This window comes from Gorilla gorilla, chromosome 17, assembly GCF_029281585.2.
Source record: "Gorilla gorilla gorilla isolate KB3781 chromosome 17, NHGRI_mGorGor1-v2.1_pri, whole genome shotgun sequence".
Taxonomy (NCBI): Eukaryota; Metazoa; Chordata; class Mammalia; order Primates; family Hominidae; genus Gorilla; species Gorilla gorilla.
This window is the reverse complement of record NC_073241.2, coordinates 110,053,196-110,072,993: the sequence shown is the minus strand read 5'-3', so window position 1 is coordinate 110,072,993 and position 19,798 is coordinate 110,053,196. Positions and strand designations below refer to the sequence as shown.

The 19,798-nt window shown below is 43.2% G+C and overlaps 1 long non-coding RNA gene across 1 annotated transcript in view; it reads right to left on the bottom strand.

The window, feature by feature from the left end:
• Positions 1 to 3,849: 3,849 nt before the first annotated feature.
• The window catches only part of LOC134756415 (uncharacterized), a 46,138-nt gene continuing 30,189 nt past the window's right edge, over positions 3,850 to 19,798 (bottom strand). Inside the window, exons 2-3 of the long non-coding RNA XR_010131272.1 lie at positions 11,451 to 11,547; positions 3,850 to 4,035 (exon numbers count right to left, since the gene is read on the bottom strand). This is a non-coding gene — a long non-coding RNA (uncharacterized lncRNA). The remainder of the gene's footprint in view (positions 4,036 to 11,450; positions 11,548 to 19,798) is intronic.

Genomic DNA, 19,798 nt, shown 5'->3' with positions numbered 1-19,798 from the left:
AGTCACCTGGTGACCACTGAACAGAGAATGGAGTAAAAAACTCCTAATTTGCGGAATTTGGAAGGGAGCAAAGACCCCCTGGTGACCATCAAACAGGCCATCCGGAGGCAAAACTCCTTCCCTGGGAATAATAATTAAACTTCTCTAGTATCTAAAGTCGGCATCTGGTTCCAGGCCTCGTTCAACTTTTGTAAGTAACTAAAATGTCCATACATCTCTGAAATGCCATGTGGAAACTCATTTTGCAATGCTTGCTTACATTAAGGCACCAAAACGTCTACAAATGTAATCATTATTATAACCTACGTGGCTAATGTGTCCCAAATTACCCTCAAGCTCCCCTCTTAAGCTCCGTAAATGCTCCTAAGGAAAATTCACTGCGGCATGCTCAATCCTCTCTCAATAAGGCACCCCACTGCACCCTTTTGCAGTGTGATTCCTTTCTAATAAACTTTCCTTTTTCAAACCTATACTATTGTTGGTAAATTATTTTTACCAACCCGTGAGTTGACCACTTCCCAATGCCAGGGCTCTGACTCTTCGCCTGGCAGATGTAAGTTAAACAGTCAAGCAATAAAACGAGGGACAGACTGTGAATAGAAGAAAGGTGGCCGGGCCCAGTCGCTCACGCCTGTAATCACAGCCCTTTGGGAGGCTGAGGCAGGTGAATCACCTGAGGTCAGGAGTCCAAGATCAGCCTGGCCAATATGGCGAAACCCTGTCTCTACTAAAAATACAAAAATTACCTGGATGTGGTGGTGCGTGCCTGTAACCTCAGCTACTTGGGAAGCTGAGGCAGGAGAATTGCTTGAACCCAGGAAGTGGAGGTTGCAGTGAGCCAAGATGGTGCCGCTACACTCCAGCCTCGGCAACAGAGCAACACTTTGTCTTAAATAAATAAATGAGTGAATGAAAGGTGACCAGTGCCTGGGACTCTGATTGCCAGGGCCACCAAGAACAGAGGGTGACCTCAGGCAGAACCGTGGGTGGTCCTACTGCTTCAACTCCTGCTGAGGGCAGCAGTCCAGAGTCCTGGCAGCTCAGGAGGCTGGAGTGCAGAATTCCAGATCTGGACTTCATCCACCTCCCTCCAGAGCCTCTCTCAGCCCCACAGGCACCCCCAGGGGGACTCTGGGCTCATTTTTTCCTATCACTGATGAGGCTAACTCTCACTGTCCATCAGCTTCCAGATGCAGAGTAGCTCTAGGCCAAAGCAGGAGGTGGGTTGCCACTGTGGAATGCATGTCGGCTTTGCAGCCTGAAGATTGGGGTGAAAATCCAGCCTCAATGCTGGTTACAGCACAGCTGGGTCTTCAACCAAGCTCTGGTCACCCAAGTGGGTGTGTTCCCTGATGCTCCCAAGTGGCTCTGAGTGTACTCTGGGGACCCCACACCCTCATGTGGGACTTGGTTCACAGGTTATGCCTCAGTGGACATAGGTGCAGGGCCCTTGTGGGTTTCACCTGCTTCGGTGCAGGCCCCTGGGATAATGGGAGCCACCAAGCTGGGAATTCCTTTGGTCACCGTATGCGTGGGCTTGACCCCATGTTCGTGTCTCTCACTGTGTCTGTGCCATGCTGCCAGGGTTCAAGTGTGGTCAGGCGTGTAGTTTAATCTTGCATGTCTCTTGATTCTGTGCTGCGGCCTCTCTGTGTGTTTTTTCCTTGCGGTAGTTAGGATTTTGGAGCAATGAAGGAGCCGGAAGTTGAAAAGTCAGTGGAAGGTAAACATACCTGACCACAAACCCTTTTGCCTGAGACGGTGGGGGTGGAGGGTAAACATACCCGACCCCAAACCCTTTCGCCTGAGACGGTGGGGAGTGGAGGGTAAACATACCTGACCCCAAACCCTTTCGCCTGAGATGGTGGGGGTGGAGGATAAACATACCTGACCCCAAACCCTTTCTCCTGAGATGGTGGGGAGTGGAGGGTAAACATACCTGACCCCAAACCCTTTCGCCTGAGATGGTGGGGAGTGGAGGGTAAACATACCTGACCCCAAACCCTTTCGCCTGAGATGGTGGGGAGTGGAGGGAAGTATCCTACATAGGTGTATCATTTTTCATCTTTTATACAGTATTTTCCCCTTTCTATGTTTAGATACAAAAAAGACTTACCAATATTAAGTCCAGTACCATGCTATACAGGTTTGTATCCTAGGAGCGATAGGCTATACCATATAGCCTGGATGTGTGGGAGCCTATACCATCTAGGTTTGTGTAAGCACACTCTATGGTGTTGGCACAATGATGAAATCACCCAATGACACTTTTCTCAGAATGTGTGCCCGTCAAGTGACTCATGACTGTAGTTGGATGCAAAGCTGGGAAGGAAAGGTATTCCACATAGCAACAACGGCATGAGCAGAGCCACAGAAGAGAGACATTGGCGGGGGGGGTAATTATGAGGAACAGCTGAGAATTATCTTTTAAAATTAACTTTATTGGAGCATAGCTTGCATACAATTAAATGCACCCATTTTAAGTTAATAGTTCGGTGAATTTTAAGCAATGTATATAAACCCATGTGACCACCATCTCAGAGAAAACTTCCTTTAAAAATTATCACTTCAAGCTGTTTTTGTGTTTAGTAAATGATAATTTTATTACAAGTTTTATAATTCAATATTAAAACCAAAACAATACAGAGGCAATAAAATAGACTATAGAAAGCATATGCCTTGGAAATAGCTCTAGGTTTTAAACCTTACTTCTCAAGCAAGTTGCTAAATTTTTCAAAGCCTCAGTTTCCTCATCCATAATATGCGGATAATAATAAAACCAGCCTCACAAGATTGCTGTGAAGATTAAAAGAAATAATGTGGGCTGGGCGTGGTGGCTTATGCCTATAATCCCAGCACTTTGGGAGGCTGAGGCGGGCAGATCGCATGAGGTCAGGGGTTCGAGACCAGCCTGGCCAACACAGTGAAACACCATCTCTACCAAAAATACAAAAAATACAAAAAAAAAAAAAAAAAATCTGGTGTGGTGGCACCCGCCTGTAGTCCCAGCTACTCAGAAGGCGGAGGCAGGAGAATGGCTTGAACCCATGAGGCGGAAGCTGCAGTAAGCCAAGATCGCACCACTGCACTCTGGCCTAGGCAACAGAGCAACACTCCGTCTCAAAAACACAAAAATAAAAATAAATAAAAAATGTTAAACTTCTAGCACAAAGCCTGGAACATAGCAGGAACAGTAAATGGTGTTAGCCTTATCACAATTAGACAGGCATTGGTTGTATAGTTACCCCAGAGTTATGGGACAGACTGTGAAACTTGTACACAAAGGCTTTGAAGGGATCCTAAATGAAACTGTTAAAAGGCTAACAAAAATGGCAATTCTGAGTTCCACTTCACAATCAGTGGTGAGGGCTCCAGTGTATTAAATGCTCAAACCTGGTGCTTCGAGGTGGAATGGGTCACTTGACAATTGATTCTGGAACAAGTTTAAAGCAAAACACTTAAAAGGTTCCCCATGAGTTTGTCAGACCTGCTCCCTGGCCTTTAAACAGAGCCTGACCTCCCACATCTCAGGCCACAGGAAGCCGGCGAGGCCACGGCTCTAGGATTCCCCCAGCGGCCCCATCCTACCTGGGGGCCCAACCACCTGCTCCGGCTCCAGCTCCCCGGCTCCCCAGCGTCCTGACTCCATGATCCAGCTCTGATATCCGCCTTAGGGCTGTCTCCTTGTGTCAAGACCCGTTTCTTCAGTTTACCTACCTGTCACCCTACTCGTTCAACTCTGCAAGCTGTTTTGATAGCCGCCAACACCTACTGTGTACTGCTAAGATGCTCCCTTAGTCACAGCTCCCTGGGACCCCCGTCCCAGCTCCCAGCACACAGGACCCAGCACACAGTTGCAACCATAATATAATTCAGGGGTCATGGGGACGGAGTGCCATCTACCTGAGCAACAAAGAGCTGGAACTCGTCAGGCAGAATCCATGAGCGAGGGTAGAAGTTGTACTCCTCAGGAAAGAGATTCTGCATGGTTCTCACTGCTCTGCTGAGTAATTTTACGCACCACCTCCGTCATGCCTGGGGAGAAGAGACGCTGTGAGGTTTTAACAACAGTGGGCTACTAGCTATAAAACAGCCATTATTCGGGACTTTTAAAACCACCCACCCGAATATTCTCTTTTTCAGGCAGGATTTTTAAAAAAGGTCTGAGTTGTTCCCCACAGCGGTGACTCATGGTTTGGAAAGAACTACTGAGTTAATGAAAAACTTGAGGTAACGGACGGGTGTTCTTTTCTCTTTATAAAAATGAAGCATCAGTTTGAAGGAATGAGTTTTCACCTAGTTTATTCTTTTATTCTTTGTCACCCCCTTAGGTAATGAATAGGGAAGCATTTATATCTTGCACTTAAAATTTAATACCTTCTTTAATTTGGGGCCACCTTACGTGCTTCTGGGATTCCTTCCGTCTTGTACCCTAGAGAATATCATCTAGTGGACTCTGGTTACATTATGAGAGGTTTAATTAAGTTTATTTCTTTTACTGTTTCATGAGTATTAAAGGCATGGAATAGGAAAATACACATCTTTCAGCATAAAATCTGTCTCCTTGAATGAAGGACAGGAAATAAAAAGAATACCATAATTTATACTTCAAGGGAAAAAATGCAATCTGTAGGAGTTCCTCAGTTATAAGGACTGACACTGACATTGATCCTATCTCATTAATTTGCCCAGAGGGAATTGAAATGTCTCACTGTTATAAAACATTAAAAGAATGGTGGGGGCGTGAACCTGGGAGGCAGAGCTTGCAATGAGCCAAGATCGAGCCACTGCACTCCAGCCTGGGCAACAGAGCAGGACTCCGTCTCAAAAAAAAAAAAAAGGTTGGTGGATTTTCTTTCTTGTAACATCATTAGTAACTCTGACAAGAGAAGAAACTGAGTACTATATATTGTAGCAAATTTTAAGCAAATAGGTAAAAATTATTATCAATTTTAGCATGTTTATTTCATTTTTTCTTTTTTTTTTTTTTTGAAACACAGCCTTGCTTTAATGCCCAGGCTGGAGTGCAGTGGCATGATCTCAGCTCATTGCAACCTCCACCTCCCAGGCTCAAGGGATCCTCCCACCTCAGCCTCTCGAGTAGCTGGGACTACAGGTGTGTGCCACCATGCCTGGCTAATTTTTGTATTGTTTTTGTTTTTGTAGAGACAGGGTCTCACTATTGCCCAGGCTAGTCTCGAACTTCTAGGCTCAAGCCATCCACCTGCCTTGGCCTCCCAAAGCCCTGGAATTACAGGTGTAAGCCACCATGCCTGGCATCATCCTTATTTCTTTTTCTTTTTCTTTTTAGGCAGAGTTTCGCTCTTGTTGCCTAGACTGGAGTGCAATGGCATGATCTTGGCTTACTGCAACTGCCGCCTTCTAGGTTCAAGCAATTCTCCTGCCTCAGCCTCCTGAGTAGCTGGGATTACAGGTGTGCACCACCATGCCCAGCAAATTTTTGTATTTTTAGTAGAGAAGGGGTTTCACCATGTTGGCCAGGCTGGTCTCGAACTCCTGACCTCAGGTGATCCACCCACCTCGGCCTCCCAAAGTGCTGGGATTACAGACGTGGCCACCGCACCCGGCTATCATGCTTGTTTCTTAAGACAAATATCATTGCCAAAAATGGCGGCTACAAATGGCCTTTACCCTGAAAGAGACCAAACAGTTCCATTACTGATACCAGAAATGTGCTTGGCAAAGCTATTTTTAATAGAAAATACAAAGTTCCATGTCAGCTTGGCATGCCCAAATTATCACACATTCCAAATGGGCAGCCAGAATGAATGAGTTTCCTCTAAATTCCCACGTTCAGGAAGAAAAGGGTAAACATCTGGGAAGGAAAGTTTTAAGAACCAACTTCTTGCTTCCATCAGCATATTAAAAAGTGCAATAAATCTAAAGATCCCAGCTTCAAGACATCAGTGCCCAGGTCTTAGTTGTTGTTTAGAAGGATGTAGGGAAGGATTAAGTAAGAAATAAAGGAGCTTAAAAAGCACTAATAAACTGTGCTCTAACACGGACTGTTCAATAGTCAAGAAAACTCACTGAGGACACTGTTCTGAGCTTCCCAAGAAGGGAGTCTGGAAAATCACAGCTATTTCCTTTTATTCTCCCTCGAAATTAGAATTGTTGCATTATAAACACTAGAGCTGACCATAAAGTAAACAAAGCAAAACTTCAACTTTTTTGGAATCCTTTTGCTTGAGGTTTACTAACATTTTAGTTACCGTATTGAACTTAAAGCCTTCATAACTAACTGTAATACAGCACCTTACTCCACGTAGAGGATGCCTCCTGACCAAATAGTGTTGAGGTATTTTCTGCACTTTAAAGTCGTTGTGCCGGGGGAATGTTCTCTTCCAAAATCCCTCAGCAGGTCAGAAGGGCTCACACAACACAGAGAGCTGTGGGTACTTGAGGGCAGTCTGGGTGCTCCAGAAAAGTTTTGTGAAAATCTATGTCCAGCAAATTCAGTCAATATTCATTTAATATCGGCAATGGCTCCTTCTGTAATGTGCATCATCAGGCCCCACACCAGCTAATAGATGTTTCCAAGTTTACCTTCATGTCTCCAGGCAGTTTTCTACTGAAAATGGCCAACTTAAGAAGCACCCCTGGAAGCCAGGCACTTCCTGCCTGCAGGCCGGAGGCAGCTCCCTCCAAACCTGCCTGAATGTCTGTCTCCAGGAGGGACGCGTACAGACTTCTCTCAATCCACTTAGCACCAAACCTTTGCTCCTCCATATCTAAGCTGTACTCCTATGCAGTGCCACCGGGGAAAGAGTTTCTGGCCCCTCACTAGAACCCACATGGAAGTTTCTGGCATCTCCACCTCTGGAGGTGGCTCAGAGACAGGTGTGGGAGTGGCATCTTCTCCATTATGACCCTGACAAGCGTAGCAGGGTTTCTAGCTGATCCAGGGCACGCGTTCCCAGAGTAAATCTGTGAGAAGGAAGGTCATGGCCAGCTCTGCTGACTTCAGGCCCTACTGGCTCCAGGCCCTGTCCCCTTTCCCTAAGCAGCTGCAGCACCTGACCCCTCGTCACCTGTGTCCCCTCCCTGGGCTCTAGGACCAATTCTGAACTGAGATAGAAGCTCTAGGTCTAACCCCCAGCTCCCTTCTGCTAAAAGTCTGACCTAGACTTTGTATTCCAATCACATAAGAAGGATTTTACCCATTTTTCCGGTGTTCTATTGCTTGTATCCAAATATTGGTGACCTTATCTTTTGCTCCTGGAGCCTGAGTGGCTGCCTTAGCAATGCAGAGCTTCGTCCTTTTCTCTGTTCTCTCCAATGCCCCTCCTCTCTCCAACCTCTCCTCTGTTCCCCTCAAGCCCACCCTGCAAGGGCTGGAATCCTCTTGTCTGTGACTTTCGCCCAGTGTCTGGGGTCCTGCTACCTAACAGCTCCTTTTGAGGTTGACTGCCCACCTAGGTTTCTCAATAAGGTCTATCCCTAGATGTCCCTGTGAGGGCAGTTCCCCTATCGATTGGGAAAACCTCCTAATTCAGGTGGGAGTTTCTGACACCAAGGGCTTACCTCCTGCCCCTCCTTCTGAGGCCTGGGCTTTTCTGTCTGCTACGCTGGAGTCTCAAGGCCTGGTGGGTCTCATCCCATTCAAGTTAACTGACAGCATAACAGTTCAATCTCAGGTTTGCCCATGCAGCCCTACTTAACCCAGTTAATGTAAAACAAAACAAACTAAAACTGAGCTATACTTGGAGCACTATTCAATCAAAATATTATTTATAACAATAATTCTTGGCAAAAACACATTAGAACCACCAAACAACAAATAAATCCTTTCAGATCCATCCTGTTCTCTCTATTCTGATTGCCACTAATTCATTCATCTGTTGGGTGGATGCTGCAGCAGACTCTGAGCTACATCTCTGTTTGTTCTCTGAGCCATCTCATTTCTAATGTGTCCCTCTGGCTGATCTTGCTAACATGCAAGCTGACCCGTGTCACTGTCTGGCTTAAAAATTCCTCAGTGGCTCCCCATGACCTTCAGGCTCTAACAATGCTGTAGTTGGGTTCCTACTCATCACCCCTCCCCTGCCCTGCTCACCTGATGCCCTCTAACCGTGGTGGGCCACTTGCCCTTCGCTGAACGAGCAATATGCTGAAGGCATTCTGTCTTTGCACCAACTCTGCTCCCTTGTTTGGCATGGGGATCAGGCCCATCCATCCTGGAGGCTCAGTTTCCATGCCAGTCCTGTTCTCCAGGAGCTCTCACCCTGCTGCTCCCTGGGCAAATCTGGGTTAGGTTGCCTGCCCTTGCTCCGGACCCCCACAGCATTCCAGCTTCCTCCAGCATAGCCCCTAGGCTGTACTTGTCTTCTCTCTTTACATGCCTTTCTCTGTGTCTTTATAGCCCCAGAGCCCAGACCAATGCTTGACAGATGGCTGTCCCCACAGGTTCCTCACTGAAGCTCCCTCCCTCTCCAGCAGAAAGCCCCCTCCTCAGGTGGGCTCTCAGGTACCACCTGCCATGTGATGCCATACATCTCAGACCCTGAAACTCAGCAAAAGACCTGCTCAGAACCTGAGAATGGACAGTTTTGGACTTTCTTAAAGCTAAATCTGATATGTCTAATCTGACATGTCTGATTTAGATACATCTAAAGAAAGTAGACATATCTAATAATCTACTTTCTTTAGACATATCTAAATCAGATTATTTTCATAGAAAGTCTTAATTCATCAGCCAAAATATAATAATGTAATTTGAACCAGGAAATTACCCATAGAAAAGTGACTAAAATCTAATGTGCTGACACAAACAAAATTAATCACTTCCATCTGTATATATCGGTTCTCCGTTGACCCAGCACATAAAGCGTTTATACTTGCCTGGGATATCCACTAGAACTTACCCTAAGTAATATACAATGCATAGAAAGTGCATTTTAGAATAATGAGATATATGAGAGACAGAAGATAAGCTTGGACACAAACTGGTATCAGAGGACAGACTGTTCTGGAATTACCCCCCTGCTGAGGGTTACTACCTTTCACAGGGTAGAGGGTGTGGCAGCACTGTTCCTCTGCCTAGAGGTTCAAGAGCCTGCTTTGTCATTAGAACTAATTAATTTCTGTTAGTAATGTGGAAAAGTCTATGTTCCAATCACCGGCATGTGGAACATGGGATGGGGCAAACTTGCTTCTTTGGAATGAATATCATTCTATCACCTTTATAAAACTAATCCTTTGTGGGTACTTCATTCTATATTTCTAATTTGTATTCCAAATGTAGATCTATAGCTACTTCTTTCCTACTCTGAGCCACTAGATGAGGCATGAGCAAATGGGGAAAATGTAAATAAAGCCTCATTTGATGATTCATGTCTTAGGAACTCTGTCCTCATTCAAAGCGTTTTCTCTTCCAAACTGTATTCTCCCAATATCCTAATAAGTCCTTTAAGTGGCATCACAAAGCATCCTTTTCTGAGCAGCAAGACACAAAAAATAATAGCTATCCCATTAAACTGTTGGGCAAGAACTCTGGCTGCAAGAATTACTCTTGTTCTGTAACAAAACCCTTTCTCCTTCTCTAAGGATAAATTTGACCTTGGGTTAACTTTCTATCTCAGTTCCCCTAGAAAACAATGAAGGTAGAATGTTAGCTGAATTACTAGGCAACAAAGCATATGGTTAAAATGATCCCAGATTTGGTAAATTGCATAAATATCTAGTAGAAAGTCATAGCTCTAGGCTTTTCTGAGTGCAATGATTCTTGTAACTTAATATGACTCTTGCTGGGACCTTAGAAGGCATACTATGGAGCAGTTCTAAAAGATACTGGCTTCTTTGGGGCATCTAAGCCAAGAAAGACTCATATCCACCAATGTGGATCTTGTCCTTTTGCACCCGAGCTTTCACTTGAGGGGCCAGAGACTAGTCTCTGGAACTCTTGCAAATACTCCACTGAAGAGAAATGCTTGACACTGACTGTCCAGCAAGCCGTGTTTCCTGCCCTGTATCCTTCTAAGTGAATCTGAGCCAAGTGTGGCCTATGGTAGTGAACTTGTAAGACTGCATGCTTAGGTGAAAACCCCTAGTGGATGTGGCATAACTACCACCCCGTGTATAACGTATGGCTATTGTGTTTTCTGCAATGCGTTTTCTTAAAGACGTGGGATAGAATTTCAAGGAAAGAGTAAATTGATTCTCCCTTTAAAATAGGTAAAATTGATAAAATACTAAGAGAAAACACCCTATATTTAGGCAACTACACCAGGACTGCAACCATGCAAAAAGGATGAGTAAACTTGCTTAAGGTTTGGGAGGAAATATAGAAATATTCATATTGCTGTTTTGTTAAATGAGATATGGGATTCAGGGTGATGTTCTTTTTAGAAAGTATTTATTATGGCATTATAATATGGTCTGTGTAATATATTAACATTTTAAAAAAATAAGTGGAAGGCCCTTTGACTGCATCATACCCAGCTTAATCCAGTGCTCCTTCTCCCTAAGCTGTCCTACCATCTTAAATATCCTCTTCATTCAGCCATCAAAAATAATGAAGAGACCCAGTACAGTGGCTCACGCTTGTAATCCCAGCACTTTGGGAGACTGAGGCAGGTGGGTCACTTGAGGTCAGGAGTTCGAGACCAGCCTGGCCAACGTGACATGGCAAAACTCTGTCCCTACTAAAAATACAAAATTAGCCAGGTATGGTGGTACAGGCCTGTAATCCCAGCTACTCGGAAGGCTGAGGCAGGAGAATTGCTTGAACCTGGGAGGCAGAGGTTGCAGTGAGCCAAGATCGTGCTGCTGCTCTCCAGTCTGAGTGACCAAGTGAGACTCCATCTCAGAAAAGTGGTAGAGATTAAAATGCAAAACAAAAAAGTTGTATTGGGAGGTTGGTAGTGGAGTGAGAGGGATATCTTAGTGCTGGCTATGATGCTTTTCTAGCACTAAGATTTCTCCTTGCAGGATAAGTCTTGCTGAGATAATGTCATTAGGTAAAAGGCAGAGGCTGTGTGCAGCCTGTAGTACTTAATATGGAGACCAGTATATTTGGTTTTAAAAATGGTACCTCCAAATATAATACTTAAAGAAAAGGGAAGCTGATACCCCATTTCTATGACATATGCCTAGAATTTTGGTGCTTTTGTTTCCCGCAAGAATGAAATGTTCTATTATTTTTTCATTTTCAGAATATATTCCTCTCATTAGAACCCCATATTATATGTATAACCCAAAAAGTGGAAACCATGTTCTTCCACCAGTGGCATTAGACCAAGAAAGCCTGCCTTTGAACCTTTAAAAGCCTGTCTCCAATCCTTAAACCCTTAATGGCTAGTGAACACAGCAATTCCCAATTAAGAGTCCTCAAATCTGATCTCAAAAATAACTGTCATGTTTTAGTAGAAGAGTGTACCTGAGACTTGGCCCTAGAAACATGTTTAAATGTCAACAATAACAGCAGATACCTGGAAACTTGTTCACTTGACCGGAGAATATGTCATTGTCGTGAAATGAAACTCCATGCCAGTAGATGTCACAAGTCAAGCGCCGGCCAAATGGGAACTAGAAGAGAAAAAATGTGACTCACAATAAGAAGAAGAAGAGCAGCGACCACACTGAGTATCCATTATGTACACATTCCTGGCACCCTGGTGTACTTACCATGGTTTAATCCTTACAATACGCATATGAGGTAAGTGATATTCTTTGCCATTTTACAGATGAGGAAACAGATTCAAACCGGTTTAATAACTTGTTCCAAGTGGTAGAGCTCTGATTACATGTGGCAGATACTACACTCCTGGCTTTGCAGGCACCATTTCACTTTAATCCTTATAACTACCCTATAAAGGATTACTCCCATTTTGCTGATTCAAAACTTGGGGCTGACAGAGGTAATTTAACATGCCCAAGGGTCACACAGAGCTGGTAAGGGGAGGAACCATGATTAGAGTCCAGGTCTATCCAAATTCCAAGCCCATACATCCCTTCCTCTGAAAATTACAACCCTCAACCGAGCCCAAAAGAATAAGCTTTCAGAGTCCCTCTTCCTTTATCTCTCTCTCTCTCTCTCTCTCTCTCTCACACACACACACACACACATACACACACACATATGCTCCATGAGGGTAAGATGAATCCCAGTGCCTGAAACAGTTCCCAAAACTCGTAGAGTCTTCCTGAATTAATAAATGAACAAATCAGGAGTGGTCATCTGACTCAAGATGAGATAACCAGATTCTCTCTTCCAGAAATCTGGAAATCAGAGACGCCAGGCAGCCTCTGCTGGCCCTTGAACTGGCAGGGATAAAAAGCCAGGGCAGGGCAGCTGTGCTTGGCTATGTGCACAGGAGCAGAGACAGCCAGTCTGCTGAGAGACAAGAAAGGAGCAGGTGTGGGAGGGAAAGCAGAGATGAGACAACATGGCCCTAGAAACTCAGACTGAGTGGCCTCAGACCCGCGTGAGCCTGTAAGATAGCCTTGTATCCTGAGAACACCTTTTTGGTCTTCTAAAATCTTGTTTGGCACAAGCTATAGAGTTTCAATTATTTGCAGCCAGAAAATTTCTCACCGAGACAAAAGGGCCTGTTCTTTCCACTACATCCTGCTGCTTCTCAAAGTTATCAACAAGCTCTGCATTTAATGAACATATTTTTTAAATCTGTAACTCAGATGACCTTGTTAAAGGAGAAAAGGGAGGCCATGTTAGTTCATATTCAGAATTTGCTTGTTAAAAGTGCACACGAATAGATATGCCAACATATTAAATAAAAATCTTTTGATTTTCCCATTCTAGGACTATAGGCAATCAGAATTTTTATCTACTTCAAGTTGAGGGGCCAAGGTCCAATGGAAGAACATAGCCTTCCTAATGAAATGGTGGTGACTCAATGCTTTCCATCCATTCCACATTAAAATGAAGCCAGCCTCAAGTCATTTAAATCAGTCACATTATTTCAAAGCCGTGCACAGTGAGGCATATGTTGTACACTCTACTCACATTAACAACTTCTATCTATAATTTACAGCATTTTGCTCATTTTCTTTTTATGCAATGGGCTGTAAGTTATTAATTCAGTACTCATAAATACAATGAGATACAACATATGTTATTTTCTTCTAGCTGTTAAGTGCTAATATAGAGAAGGAGAAAATAACCAGAATTAAGCAGGCTATCCAAGCAAAGGGTAAAGTGGCTTTGCTTTGTTGCCCACAATGAGGAACAAACACCTTGTCAGTGGGCAACCCAATGACTCTTATCTCCTTTTTCATCACTCTTCAATGCTTACCACCCTCATGAATACCAAATTGCCCCTCCTTTTAGAGGCACCTGTAGCTCATTCAGTTTTGAGAAACTACCATTTTTAAAAATGTGTCCATTCACTCAGTAATTATTATATGCCAGACTAGGTGCTAGGAATATGGGGGATATAATTTTAATTAAGTCCCAGGATTTCACAATTCTACCTCTTTTTAAGCTCCTTTAAAAACTGTCCGCTTACACAGCTAACATCATACTCAATGGTAAAATACTAAAAGCTTTAAAGCTTTTCCTCCATGATCAGGAATAAGACAAAGATGCCCACTTTTATTTAACATCAACATAGTATTATAAATTCTAGCCAGAATAGGCAAGAGGAAGAAATAGAAGGTGTCCACATTAGAAAATAAGAAGCAAAATTATCTGTTTGTTGATGACATGATCCCATATGTAGAAAACTCTAATGATTCCACAGAAAAATATTAAAAGTAATAAACAAATTCAGCAAAGTTGCAGGATACAAAATCAACACATAAAAATCAACTGTGTTTCATACATGATAAGGAACAATCCAAAAATGACATGTTTTTAAGAATTCCATTTATAATAGCATCAAAAAGAATAAAATACTTAGGAATTAACCAAAAAGGTGAAAGACTTGTACACTGAAAACTATAAAATATTTGTAAAAGAAATTAAAGAAGATATTAATACAAATAAACAGAAAGATATCCTATGCTCATAGACCGGAAGAGTTAATATTGTTAGGATGTCAATACTACCCAAAATGGTCTACAGATGCAATGCAGTCTCTATCAAAATCCCAATAACTTTTTTCAAAATAAAAAAATCCATCCTAAAATTCATATGGAATTACAAGGGACCCCAAATAGCAAAAACAATCTTGAAAAAAAAAAAAAGAACCAAGTGGAGTTCTCATACTTCCTTTTTTTTTTTTTTTTTTTTTGAAACAAGAGTCTTCCTCTGTCACCCAGGCTGGAGTGCAGTGGTACAATCTCAGCTCACTGCAACCTCTGCCTCCTGGATCAAGTGATTCTTTCTCTTCTGCCTCAGCCCCCTGAGTGGCTGGGATTACTGGCACATGCCAGCGCACCCAGCTAATTCTTGTATTTTTAGTAGAGGCTGGGTTTTGCCACGTTGGCCAGTCTGGTCTCAGGCCATCCACCTGCCTCGGCCTCCCCAAGTGCTGGGATTAAAGGCGTGAGTCACTGCACCCAGGCTGGAGGTCTCACATTTCCTGATGCCAAAAACAAAGCTACAGTAATCAAATAGTGTATACAATAACAATGAGATACCACCAGACACCTATTACAATGGCCAAAGTCCAAAACACTGACACACCAAATGCTGGCAAGGATGTCGAGCAACAGGAACCCTCATTCCTTTCTGGTGGAAATGCAAAATGGTAAAGCCACTTTAGAAGGCAGTTTGGCAGTTTCTTACAAAACTAAACATACTCTTATTATATAATCCAGCAATTAGTTCTCCTTGGTATTTATCCAAATGGGTTGAAAAACTTATATCCACACAAAAATCTGCACATGAATGTTTATAGCAGCTGTATTCATAACTGCCAAAACTTGGAAGCAGCTGAGATGTCCTTCAGTAGGTGAGTCCTTCTGTAGGTGAGTAGATAAATAAACTACAGTATATCCAAACATTGAAATATTATTCAGTGCTAAAAAGAAATGAGCTGTCAAGCCACAAAAGACATGGAGGAATCTTAAATGCATATTACTAAATGGAATAAGTCAATCTGAAAAAGCTACATGCTGTATGATTCCAACTAAACTACATTCTGGAAAAGGCAAAACTGCAGAGACAGTAAAAAGATCAGTATGTGCCAGGGGCCAGAGGGGAGGAAGAGATGAACAGGTGAAGTACAGAGGACTTTAGAGCAGTGAAAATACTCTGTGTGATACTATAATGGTAGATACATGTCATTATACGTTTTTCAAAACCCATAGAATAGCACCAAGAGTGAAGAGTAATGTAAACTATGGACTTTGGGTGATGATGACATGTCAATGTAGTTTCATCAGTTGTAAAAAACACACCACTCTGATTCAGGATTTTGATGGTGGGGGAGGCCATCAATGCAGGTGGGGGAAAATCTCTGCACCATATGCTCAATTTTGCTGTGAACCAAAAATGCTTTAAAAATGAAAATAAAAACAAATGAAAAAAATCAGTGTGGTACTGGCATAAAGACAGATATAGAGGACAGTGGGATAGGATAGCTCAGAAATAAAGCCTCTCAGGTGTGATCAAATGATTCTCAACAAGGATGACAAGACTATTCAATAGAGAAAGGGCAGTCTTTTCAACAAGTGGTGCTGGGAAAACTGAATATCCACGTGCAAAAAGAATGAAGTTGGACCTTTACCTTATACCATACACAAAAATTAACCCAAAATAGATCAAAGGCCTAATCATATGAGCCAAAACTATTAAATCCCCTAGAAGAAAATATAGGAGAAAAGCTTCATAACACTAGAAATATAGAAAACATAGGAGAAAAGCTTCATAACACTGCATTTGGCAATGATTTCTTGGATATGACCACGTAAGCACAGCCAACAAAAAACAAAATAGGTAAATCAAAGATAAAAATCAAAAACTTTTTTCATCAAAAGACACTATGAACAGAGTGAAAAGGTAACCCACAGAATGGCAGAAAATATGTGAAAATCATATATTTGATAATAGATCAACAGTCAGAATATATTTTTTTCTTTTCTTTTTTTATTTTATTATTGTTATACTTTAAGTTTTAGGGTACATGTGCACTACGCGCAGGTTTGTTACATATGTATACATGTGCCATGTTGGTGTGCTGCACCCATTAACTCGTCATTCAGCATTAGGTATATCTCCTAATGCTATCCCTTCCCCCTCCCCTCACCCCACAACAGTCCCCAACATGTGATGTTCCCCTTCCTGTGTCCATGTGTTCTCATTGTTCAATTCCCACCTACGAGTGAGAACGTGCGGTGTTTGGTTTTTTGTCCTTGCGATAGTTTGCTGAGAATGATGGTTTCCAGCTTCATCCATGTCCCTACAAAGGACATGAACTCATTCTTTCTTGTGGCTGCATAGTATTCCATGGTGTATATGTGCCACATTTTCTTAATCCAGTCTATCACTGTTGGACATTTGGGTTGGTTCCAAGTCTTTGCTATTGTGATTAGTGCCACAATAAACATACGTGTGCATGTGTCTTTATAGCAGCATGATTTATAATCCTTTGGGTATATACCCAGTAATGGGATGGCTGGGTCAAACGGTATTTCTAGTTCTAGATCCCTGAGGAATCGCCACACCGACTTCCACAATGGTTGAACTAGTTTACAGTCCCACCAACAGTGTAAAAGTGTTCCTATTTCTCCACATCCTCTCCAGCACCGGTTGTTTCCTGACTTTTTAATGATCGCCATTCTAACTGGTGTGAGATGGTATCTCATTGTGGTTTTGATTTGCATTTCTCTGATGGCCAGTGATGATGAGCAGAATATATTTTTAAACTCCTACAACTCAACAATGAAAAAACACTTACAAAATGGACAAAAGTCCTGAATAGACATTCCTCCTAAGATATACTAATGGCCAATGAGCATATGAAAAGATATTTAACATCATTAATCATTTAAAAAATTGCAAATCAAAATCATAAGAAACTGCTTCATACCCATTAGGATAACTATTATCAAAAACAGGCTGGGCGAGGTGGCACACACCTGTAATCACAGCACTTTGGGAGGCTGATGCAGGAGGAGTTCAAGACCAGCCTGAGCAACGTAGCAGGGCCCCCATCTAACAAACAACAACAGCAAAATACCTGAAAAATTAGCTGGGCATGGTGGCATGCCTGTAGTCCCAACTACTCGGGAAGCTGAAGCAGGAGGATTGCTTGAACCCAGGTGTTTGAGGCGATAGTGAACTATGATTGCACCACTGCTCTCCAGCCTAGATGATAGAGACCCTATCTAAAAAAAAAGAAAAAAAAATCACAGGACCTAAGTGTTGACAAGTATATAGAGAAATTGGAACCCTTGCACATTAAGAATATAGAAAGCTGTGTAGTTTAAAAAAAAAAATTACTGGCTGATCGATCTAGCAATTCCAGTCCTGGGTGTATCCCCAAAAAGAAATGAAAGCAGGCTGGGAGTGGTTCCTCACCCCTGTAATCCCAGCACTTTGGGAGGCCGAGGTGGGCAGATCACCTGAGGTCAGGAGTTCAAGATCAGCCTGGCCAACATGGCGAAACTCTGTCTCTACTACAAATACAAATATTAGCCGGGCGTCGTGGTGCGCCTGTAATCCCAGTTACTTGGGAGGCTGAGGCAGGAGAATCGCTTGAACCCAGGAAGCAGAGGTTGCAGTGAGCCAAGATCACGCCACTGCACTCCAGCCTGGGCGACAGAGTGAGACTCCATCTCAAAAAAAAGAAAAGAAATGAAAGCAGAAACTCAAACAGATATTTATATACCAACATTCATAGGAGCATTATTCACAATAGCCAAAATGTAGAAAAAGCCCAGGTGTGCCCATTAGTGGATGAAGAAATAAACACAGTATGGTATATAAATACAATAGAAAATTATCCAGCCTTATAAAGGAAGGAAATTCTGCTACAACATGGACGTACCTTGAAGATGTGATGCTAAGTGAATGAGCCAGACACAAAAAGACAAATATCATATGATTCTACTTATCTGAGGAACCTAGAGTAGTCAAATTCATAGAGGCAGAAAGTAGGATGGTGGTTGCCAGGGGCTGAAGGGAACAGAAATAGGGAGTCAGTGTTTAATGGGTACAGAGTGCCAGTTGGGGAAGATGAGAAAGTTCTGGAGATGCATGACGGTGATGGTCGGACAGCAGTGTGATTGTACTTAAAGCCACTGAACTGTACACCTAAAAATGGTTAAAATGGTAAATTTTATATCATGTATGTTTTACCACAATAAAAACAAAACACCATCTACTTAAGCCCCCTGATAGAGTTTGGATTTGTGTCCCCGCCCAAGTTTCATGTCGACCTGCAATCCCCAGTGTTGGAGAAGAGGCCTGGTGGGAGGTGATTGGATCATGGGGACAGACTTCCCTCTTGCTGCTCTCGTGACAGTGAATTCTCACGAGATCTGGTTGTTTAAAAGTGTGTAGCACCTCCCCCTCTTCTCTCTCTTCCTCCTGCTCCAGCCATGTAAGACACCTCCTTCCTGTTTGCCTTCTTCCATGATTGTAAGTTTCCTGAGGCCTCCAGAGCCATTCTTCCTGTACAGCCTGCGAACCATGAGCCAATTAAACCTCTTTCCCTTATCAATTACCCAGTCTCAGGTAGTTCTTTATAGCAAGAACAGACTAATACGCCCCCTGCAGCTGAGGGGCCATTTGTGGCTCTACTCTGAGCTGTCTGCAGCATAGAATGCTGTTCAGATTGTCATGGAGCATTGAAAGCTGACAAATGGTTCTCAGATCCCCATTCTCCATCTTTTTCCAGTCCCGACCATCCTCCCAGTTTCCCGGGTTCTAAATCTGGTAGTCATCTTTCCTTTTCTCTTCTTCAGACACTTTTGGAAAAAGCACTGGATTTGGGATCAGCAGACCTGAGAGTCCTGGACTTGTCTCTGGCACTCACTGTGAGATTGTAATTAAGCCTCTATCCTCAGGAGATAGAGATGAGGAAACGTGGCAAGATAGCGAGGAGAACCAACCAAGATATGGAAATGGAAGGGCTTAGTACATGCCACAGAACAACACAATCTGAGTTCCATCATTGATTCAGGTACTCATTAGGTGTTGATTAAGTACCTCCTACGCACCAAAGGGTCTCAGGAGCCAACAACACAATGGGAAATGTCTGCCTTCAGAGTATATGGTCCACGGGGGAGAAGATGATAAGCCAGATGGTGCTCAAAGGTATCACTATAAACCATGGTAGGGGCTGTGGAAGGAATCCCAGAGAGCAACGAGGGCACAGGAAGACGCAGTCACATCTGGGGAGCCTGAGAAGGCCACCCCATGTCAGGTGACCACCTGTCCATTTGTCCAGAAGGTTCCAGCGTATGCCTGTTGTCCTGGTGTTATTATTCATAACACCCATTGCACTTTCAAATGTATCCCAGTTTGGGTAATAAATAAAATGGTCAACCTTTTCCTGAGGATGGGCAATTTGAGCTGAGATTGGAAGGAAGAATGGGAGTTGACTAGGAGATGAGGGAAGAAGGGTGTTCAGACAGAAAATAAATGTGTAAAAGCACAGAGGTAGGACTGTCATTGGCTCAAGGCAAAGCCTGATGGAGGGTCAGGGTGGCTGCAGCAGAGAGGACAAGAGGAAAGTGGTGGAGATGAGACTTCAGCAGGGGGCAGCTCAGGTAGGGCTGCACCCTGTGCTGGAGCATGCCCCCGCCCCCTCTCCCCGGAAGAGAATGAACCCAGCGAGCCAGCTGGGAAAGAGAGACCACAGAGAGAGAGAGTACATGTTGTAAAAGCAAGGGAAAAGTGTTTCAAGACTAAAGGAGTGGTGGGAAG